This window comes from Elaeis guineensis, chromosome 7 (genome assembly GCF_000442705.2).
Source record: "Elaeis guineensis isolate ETL-2024a chromosome 7, EG11, whole genome shotgun sequence".
Taxonomy (NCBI): Eukaryota; Viridiplantae; Streptophyta; class Magnoliopsida; order Arecales; family Arecaceae; genus Elaeis; species Elaeis guineensis.
Genome location: NC_025999.2, coordinates 86,782,072 through 86,791,493, shown reverse-complemented (window position 1 = coordinate 86,791,493; position 9,422 = coordinate 86,782,072). Strand labels below are relative to the sequence as shown.

Here is a 9,422-nt window from a genome sequence, read left to right as displayed (position 1 = left end):
TGACATGTGGATCTGTCTTATTTTCATTACTATAACGAAGTCATTCGATTGCATTGGTTTGTAGTATACTTCAGAAAAAAAACTGGCAAATTAAAGAACTTATTACAAACATTCCATTACAAATATTTTAGTCTAGATTTCTTTTTGTCCATAAGGACCTGGATTTCTTTTGTCCATGAGGTCCTGGTTAGGACAAAAGATATTTATACCCCAAATCATGGGCAACCAAAAAATCTTCGATCTGGATTTCTTTTTGTCCATGAGGTCCTTATTTGAGCCCGCTGCTCACAAAAGTAAAACCTTTCTCTTTCATTATTTGAAGTTCTCGATCGGTGGGAGTCGGAATATCTAACTGTTGAACGTCTATCCATGGACATTGCACTAGAAGATGGCTCATGTAAAGAGGAAAAATTCATTTTATACGACATTGTGTAGAAATAAGAAAAATAGAGTTACAAAAATGGACAAATACACGGAACCTAGATCCGTACAACCCTAGGAATGCATACCTATAATCGATGGAAAAGAAATATGCTGAACAAAATGGAGAAACGAAGAAATTCCGATCGATGAAAAAAGAGGGGAATTCATGTCGAAGATCTTCTATCTTGTTCGAAGTGGGGAAGAACACAGTTATGACTTGCAGAAAAAGGGACTGCTAGGGATTCTGATCAAATTATCATCATATTTTAAAATTATTTTCAATCACATCAGCATCGATCAAGCTTGATTGTCTACATCTGTATTAAATTTTGCCATATCAGATTTTTGATAAGAGAAAATGATCATAATCGTATCTAAAAATAATATTAAAAAGGGTTTAAACGGTTGGTGGATTAAAGTTTAGAATTTTATATTTTAGAGATCATTTAAAAAAAAATTAGCTTAGTTTAAGAATTTTAATATATATTTATCCAAAAAAATTTTTTGACCTATTAGAAGCTGTCACGTGGATGGGCTGCGGGAGTTCCGTACAATTGGGTTCGGAGTACGGGCGGTTGACTGCGTGGCAGCGTCAGGCGTCAGTAGTTTTGGCGCCACCAAACTCTTTTGAAACTACCACTTCGCTGTTCCCGCGCCAACAATCTCCAGCATACCAAGCGTGGTCCTTGCACCCGCAGACACCATGGATTTCAACCCCTTTTTTCTCACCTGCCCCACCCTCCGCCTCGGCCTGCCACCTCCACTCCCTTTCCATCGTCTCCGGCCACACCGGGGACGTCCTCCTCTCCACCAGGCCCCTGGACCTCTACTCCTGCCTCGGCGACCTCCCTTCCTCCATCCTCGCCTTTGGGCATTCATCGCCTTCGAAGAATGTCGTCGCCCGGAACTCTCCTCCGAGCGGTCGAGTTCTCCCACCGTCTCCTCACCACTCCTGGAGCCCTCCCTGATGCCTTTACCTTCCCTGTCGCCTTGAAGGCTTGCTAAAATTCGAGTGAAGGGAAAAAAGATTCATTCTTTGCTCTTTAAATTGGGCTTTGTCTGGAATGTATTCGCGTCTGCGTCGCCTATTAATGTGGGTGCAGGATTTGGGTCGTCGGTTGAGGCAGGGAAGGCGTTCAAAGAAATGCCTTTTAGAGATCTGGGTTCTTGGAATGTGGTCGTTTCTGGGTTTTGTCACAATGGGAAGGGCGCGGAGGCAGTCAGAGTGTTTGAGGAGACGGGGGGGGAATGAGTGGATATGGATAAGGTTACTGTTTCTAGTGTTCTACCAGCCTGTGCACCCTTGGAGAATCTTTTGATGGGGATGTCGATACATGTTCATGTGATTAAACATGGGTTGGATTGTGATATTTCTGTGGCTGATCGATATACATGCAAAATTGCGTTGTTTGGCTAATCGATATACATGGAAAATTGGGTTGTGGCTAATCGATATATATGCGAAATTGGGTTTTGGAAGGCAAAGATTTGTTCAATTGGAATTCTATAATAGCTGGTTATGAGTTACCTGAGAACGAGTCTCAGGTTGCTTGACGAGATGAAGGAATGTGGTATTGAGCCCAACATGTTGACTTTTTGTTAGCCTGGCTTCTGCAGTCGCTCGGCTTGGTGATGATCGAAAGTGCCAGTCAGGCATTGTTATGTGATGAGAAGAGGATGGGATGTGGATGACATTGTTGTTGGTGATGTCAGGTTGATATTATGCAAAATTGTCTAACATTAAGGCTGCAGAGGAAGTGCTCCATGGGATGCCTGCTACTGTCATTTCTTGGAATACTTTGATAACAGGTTATTCTCAAAATGGACTTTCCAATAACAATTTGGAAAGTGAATCATCTGGCATATTATATGACATAAATGCATGGAATAAGCTAAGGAGAAGAACAAGGGTGTGGCACCAAGTCAAGGAACCCTGGTTAGTGTGCTACCTGCATGCTCCCATGTTGAGCTTTGTAGCAGGGGAGGAGAATCCATAGGCGATCCATCCACATGGGGAGTAGTGTTACGATTTGATGCTTCGGGATTCGGTCCACATTGAGTCCACAGTGAGTTTCGGAACAAAAAATGGAGTCCAACGAGATCAAGATCACCCCAGACGGAGCTCGGACGGAGGAGATATGCGCTTTTGAAGTTGGCACGGAACTTAAGATGGTGGAAGACCGCCGGCGGCGCGGCTGCAGGCGGCAGGACGCAACCCAGTGCACGGCAGTGTGCGGGCTGGGTGTGCGGGCGTGCGGGGCACGCGGGCCGGCCCAGGCCTAGGCGGTCGCGGCCCAAGCCCAGTGCGCTTCGTTGGGGCCTGTTTTTCCCGATCCACTGTGAACTGAATGGTCCACGGCTAGGCGCGTGGACCGCGTGGGCATTTTTCACGTATTTCATATAGTCTACGGTACTATTCCATGGACCGACATGTGATCGGATGGTATGGGTGGCTTGCGGTCTTGATCTAATGGCTTGGGGCTTAATTTGGGTGTTATCAGGAGTCTTAAACCTAATCTAAGACATATTTAAGCCCTTTAAAAGGGCCTAGTCACGTGAAACAAAGGTATGGTGGCTTATTTTTTCGGACACGCGAACGGGCTTGTGCGGCGCGGTTTTCATTAAGTCGAAGCCCAGGAAGACAGTAAACACTCGAGGAAGAGAGAGAGCCACGTGACGCTGTGAGAGAAGGAGCGGGAGGTTTCTGGATAGTGGATAGCAGTCGCTTCAGGAGTTCAGGAGGGTCTTCCTAGAGAGAGAGCTTTTATGAGAAAGAACTTTCTGTGAGAGAGAAATTGGATGTACGAGAATTGAGTGTGTGATATCCTTTTGTAATATTTTTTTTCATAGTGAAGTTTGCATGCCCCATGTGGAGGCGAGCTTTTTTTGGCTGATTCACATATTTGATTGTTTTCTGTTTTATTTCTTCTTTCTTCCTGCTCCATCACGCAGACCGAAAAGATCTTGGAAGGTGGTGTTTTGGTCAGACATCCACTCAATAAATGATATTAGAGCGAGGCGGTACAAGGATGCAGATTACAGCGGTGGTGAGCAAGACTGAAGATGGAGAAGACAGAAACAATCAAGATGGAGATCAATAAATTTGATGGTAAAAGTAATTTCTCCTTGTGGCAGGCAAGGATGAAGGACGTGCCCATCCAACAGGGTTGATCGATGCTCTCTTGTGCGATGAGAAGCCGACCACCATGGAGGTTCATGATTGAAAATGGCTATAGATGCAGACGATGAGTACCATCCGCATGTATCTAGTGGATGAGGTGGTGACTATGTGCTGAGCGAGTCTTCTCCGACGGTACTGGGGTCAAAGCTCGAGAAGTTGTACATAACGAAGTCTCTCACCAACATTTTTTTTCTCTGGAGGTAGTTTTGTCAGCTGCGGATGACTGAGGTACAGTGTGCAGGAGCATCTCAGTCACTTCCAGAAGATCCTCACCGACTTCCTCAGCATTGGTGAGAATATTGAGGAGAAGATCAGGACGCTGGTTTTGCTGGCGTCGCTTCTTCTTCATAGAGTCCTTGGTGATTTCTCTTCTAGTGGGGAAGAGCACCATCAAGATGGACGAGGTCACTGCGGTGATACTCTAGAACGAGATTCTCGGGAGGAAGAACCCAGCTTCGAGCTCAGGTGGCAGTCGCTTAACTTTGGTGGCTTCTGAAGGAGCAAGAGGCGGTAGACGGAGCGACAGGAGATCGCAACGAGGGCAGTCCAAGTCCGGAAGGGACTTGAGCAAAATTAGATGTTACTGGTGTGAGGAGTTGAGGCATCTAGCAGAGATTATCCTCAACTCAAAAATCGGACGATGGCTGCTGTGGCGACGGCCAGCAGTGATTCAGAGGGAGATGTCCTGAAAATATCTGATGAGGTATCTACTTCTTTTCAGCAGTGGATATTAGATTCTGCATGCACCCATCATGTATATTGCAGTAAGGAGCAGTTTGACTCTCTGAAGAACAGTGAGGGCACTGTATATCTGCGATCAGAGGTCAGCTGGAGGACACATGATGGTGTAGTAAAAAGATTAGGGGAGGTTCGATACATACCCGATTTTAGGTGGAATCTTATCTCACTGAACAGACTGGATTCGAGAGGCTACAAGATGGTAGCTGGTGGAGGAATCCTGAAGGTGCTACGCAGCGATAGGATTGCTTTGGAAGGGAAGAAGGGGAGGAGAGGACATTATTATCTGACGGAGAGTCCAGTGCGAGGTGGAGCTTCAGGAGCCAGGAGGAGCCTAGAGCGAGGTGGAGCTCCAGGTGGAGGTGGATCGAGCACGAGACAGGTGACTCGGGAGGACGAGAGGCGACGTCGCAAGGTGAGATTCCTATTGCCGCAGGATGATGCCCCGAGCAAGTCTCATGTCAGGAGGAGCACAGCATACGATGGAGATAGGATCGAGCGGCTTGGCTCGACTCTCATATTTGTCCATCCATGATCAGCAGGCGATTGCCCCAGGACATGGGAGCGAGGAGATCCAGAAGCTCTCGGAGTTAGGAGAAGACCGAATATCGAGTCAAGGTGGAGATTATTAGGATTTGACGTCTCGAGATTTCGGATAAAATTTGGAATCCAACGAGATCAAGATCATCCCAAACGAAACTCGAACGGAGGAGATACGTACTTTTGAAGTTGGCACGGAATTCGAGGTGGTGGAGAACCGCCAGTGGTGGGCCGATGGAGCGGCGGTGGTGCGGCCGTAGGCGGCGGGACGCGACCCAGCGCGCGGCAGCGTGCGGGCTGGGCGCGTGCAGGGTGCGGCCCAATGGGCGGGCCCAGCCCAAGCTCGGGTGCATGGGGCGTGGCCCGGGCCCAGGCCCAGCGCGCTCCGCTGGGGCCTATTTTTCCCGGTCCACCATGGACCGGGTGGTCCATGGCTGGGTGCATGGACCGCGTGGGTATTTTTCATGCATTTCGCGCAATTTACGGTACTATTCTGTGGACCGACGTATGATCGGACGGCGTGGGTGGCTTGCGGTCTTGATCCAACGGCTTGGGGCTTAATTTGGGTATTATAAGGAGTCTTGAACCTAATCTAAGACATGTTTCAGCCCTTTAAAAAAGCCTCACGTGAAACAGAGGTATGATGGCTTGTTTTTTCGGATGCACAGATGGGCTTGTGCGATGCGGTTTTCATCAGGCTGATGCCTTAAAAGACCGTAAACACTCAAGGAAGAGAGAGAGCCGCATGACGCTGTGAGAGAAGGAGCAGGAGGCTTCTAGATAGCGGACAACAGTCGCTTCAGGAGTTCAGGGGGTTTTTCTAGAGAGAGAGCTTTTATGAGGAAAAATTTTCTGTGAGGGAGAAATTGAGTGTACGAAGGTTGAGGGTGCGATCTCTTCTTGTAATATTTCTTTTCTCATAGTGAAGTTTGCGTACCCTCCGTGAAGGTGAGTCTTTTTTGACTGATCTACGTATTTGATTGTTTTCTGTTTTATTTGTTCTTTCTTCCCATTGCATCGTGCAGTATCGAAAAAATTTTGAAAGATGATGTCCTGATCAGACATCCACCCAACAGAATAGGATATATTTGATGATGCCTGTTAATGATTTTATTTGAGCAAGTACCCAGGACTAGGAGTACTGGTCCTTGGGATGCTATCATAGCTGGTCATGGAATACATGTGCATGGCGAGAAGGCACTCAGACCATTTCCAGATATGCAACAAGAAGGGGTTAAGCCAGACCATGTCACTTTTATATCATTGTTCTCTGTGCGTAATCATGCCAGATTAGTTTATCAAGCCAGCGATGCTTTCTACTTGCTGTGAAGCATTATGTATGGTAGATTTGTTTGTTCTGGGTGGTCAATTGGACTTTGCCTATGAATTTATTAAAAGCATGCTAAGTAGGCATGCTTCTGGTGTGTGCGGTGCTCTCTTGGTGCTTCAAGGAAAAGCTGAAATTAATGGGCGCATGGCTTCAAAGTACGTATTTGAATTTAATCCAGAGAATGCTGGTACTATGTTTTATTGTCAAATATGTATGCCAAGGTTGGGAAATTGAAGGGACTTGATGAAGTGAGATCTTTGTTTAGACATAGACATTTGCAGAAAACTCCAGGATGGAGTTCAAATCGAAGTGAATAAGGAGGTGAATGTATTTTTCAAGGAAACAAAACTCATCCTTGATATGAAGAGATCCACAGAGAGCTAGCAACTTTGTCAGCCAAAATGAAGAACCTCTGTTATGTTCCTGACTTCAGCTTCATGCTTCCAGATGTGGAGGATGAAAAGAACATACTTGAACAAGTCATGGTAAGCGTCTGGCTAAAGTATTTGGTATTATAAGCATGTTGCCTAAAACTCTTCAAATCTATAAAAGCTTGCTGCTTTGTGGTGATTGCCATAATGCCTCTGAGTTCATATCAAGGATTACTGATAGAAAGTTTGAAAGATGGTAGTTGTTCTCGTCGAGATTAATGGTGATCCTGACATTCTTTTCTTATTTATATGATTTTCATATGATGTAAGATTTTAACTGCTTGCCTCCATGGTAATTGAAGCAAAGAAGTTGCACAATCTGTAACATGCGCTAAAAGTGTTTCAGCTTCCACCAAGCCAGAGATTTTATTACGAATGAAGTTGGGCTATTCTAATATAGAATTCCTCCTTCCATTTTCCAAGACATGCTAGCTAGGACTTCATGCTATCACTATTTCAAAGCCTTGGATATCAAATAATTGCAACACCAGTAATACCATGATCCCCAAAAGAAATGGATCTAGGTGTGACAGCGAGGCTCTATCACAGGACAATAGCTTATCGTCTCAGTCAGACTTTCTTGTTTTCACATTAAATTTGTGATGTTCTCAAACACATAACCTTTTTTAGGATCCATAACTTTTTTTAGGATCCATTTAGTTAGGGTATGTTAAATTCTCAGATAATTTGATAATTTCAGAGAATCATTTATCTGAAAAAAAATAATTTTTATTATATTTGGTTAATAAAAAAATTAATGATACTGAAAATAAAATTACAATATTTGATTGGAGGTAAATTTATATAGGAATATGATTAAATTTATAAATATATTCTTCAATATAAAATATTTTTCTAATACTAGGATAGTATTACCATCTTCAATTAACTTTTACATAATGATTATAATCACATAACTCTTTACGTAATGCCATGTCTATCTTAATTTTTTTGTAAAAGCTCTTTATTGAATAAATTTAGAAAAACATCTAATGATTATATATGCAATTTTATTAGAGATATTTTTGTTAAGTATGAATTACCATCAATTAAGAATTCACCAAATATCAGTCTTTTCACAGTATTTCTTTTACCATCTCTCTCCGAAAAATAAGCATGGGGTCCATCAATTTTTTACTATCTTTCTCTTCTTTTTTTTCATACCAAACATGATAATCTGGCGTGGAATTTATTTTTTCATGCCAGATTATCTCCAACCAAACGGACATTAAATTTTTTGTATTAAGAATTATTTTATTTTTTTGAAAAAAAATCTTTTTTTCTTACACCGGAGAAACAATTCATTTGAGAATATGTTGGACAACTGTTTTGCTACCTCTAAATTATGGCAATAACATGCTTATATCTCCATCATATTTGCATTTCTTACCAACAGATTCGTTTTAGGTTAGGGAATAGGGGCCTAAAGCTTAAAGTGAATTTCACATGGAACCAAAAAATTAACTTAATTTTTAATTTTGCAAGAAAACTTGGAACTATTTTTTTAAATAATGGATATTTAGATATCACCAGATAAATTTTTCCCAGGTGTAAGCACAAAACGGGCAACAAACAAACTTTTTTTGATATTACCGTAATACACAAAATTAAAACATTTAATATATATTCATCGAATGCCTGATACACATTTTAAATAGTTAATATATATTTATTTAGATGATCACTCATTCATATTTATATCCAGGATAATTTTTTTTTTTTTTTGTTACATTAGGATAAAATTGTTGAAGGACCCTTCAACGTATATCATTCATACTAAAATATAAAAAGCTGGTCCTTTGTGTTAATGAAATAAATAAATAAATAAATAAATATTATCTATTATTATAAAAGAAATAAATGAATGTTTTATCTAAATTTTTTATATTTTACATTGTGACTATCCAAAGCACAATAATTATGAAAATATGTAATAGTTGGAAAAAAAAATTATTGCATATATTGAGTGCATGGCCATAGGTGCATATCATCAATCACCAAAACATGAATGTGGGCTCTATTTTTAAGATTATTTCGGATCAGATTTGGAGTGAAACATATCATTATTCGTATCGAATTTGAATCCATTTCAAATATCTTTTCTAGAATTCATATCCATCCTGAATTCTAATCGGATTGAATAAAATCCATCCCATTCGAGTCGAATTAGATCGGATATCTAATGGATCAGATAAAATTACTATCTCTAACGATAATTGATGATATGTGCCAGTACAGCTATGTTTGGATTTTTTTTTTTTTTTTTTTTCATTTGGGGGGTGGGAAAAAAGAGCGATGTTACGACACTTGGGCATTCCATGTTTCTGGTCAGTTTCTTCAAATACCTGATAAGAGAAAGATGAAGAATAGCTCTCAGAAGTTCCATTCCGCCAATGGTGCATGAACGGTCCCAATCATGAACAGTATGACACATCAGCAGCTGCACAAGAGATGCTATCCTACGGCACGACATTTCGACGTGAGAGCCCACCTCCTTCCCCACGTTCACGCCTTCCCACAGCCAGAGTGTGCCAAACTCTAAAACATCACCACGGATTTTTTTCTCATGCACCCAGGCAGTTTCTGAAGAGCCTTTTTGTCTTTGGTTCGGATGCAGTGACTCATGGATCAATGAGATTTTGAAAGCATGTTAGCTGCTGGAGGAGGGGGAGTGGTGACATGAGCTTGGTCTCATTTATTATGGTTGCTGCCTTTTTGAAATAGAGAGGGAAAAGAATTAAGAGAAGTTCACATATTAATCCTTTATTTCCTTGCCATT

At 42.1% G+C, this 9,422-nt stretch overlaps 1 pseudogene; it reads left to right on the top strand.

The window, feature by feature from the left end:
* The first annotated feature begins 1,126 nt into the window (after nucleotides 1-1,126).
* Nucleotides 1,127-7,075, top strand: LOC140859345 (pentatricopeptide repeat-containing protein At4g33990-like; annotated as a pseudogene).
* Nucleotides 7,076-9,422: the final 2,347 nt, after the last annotated feature.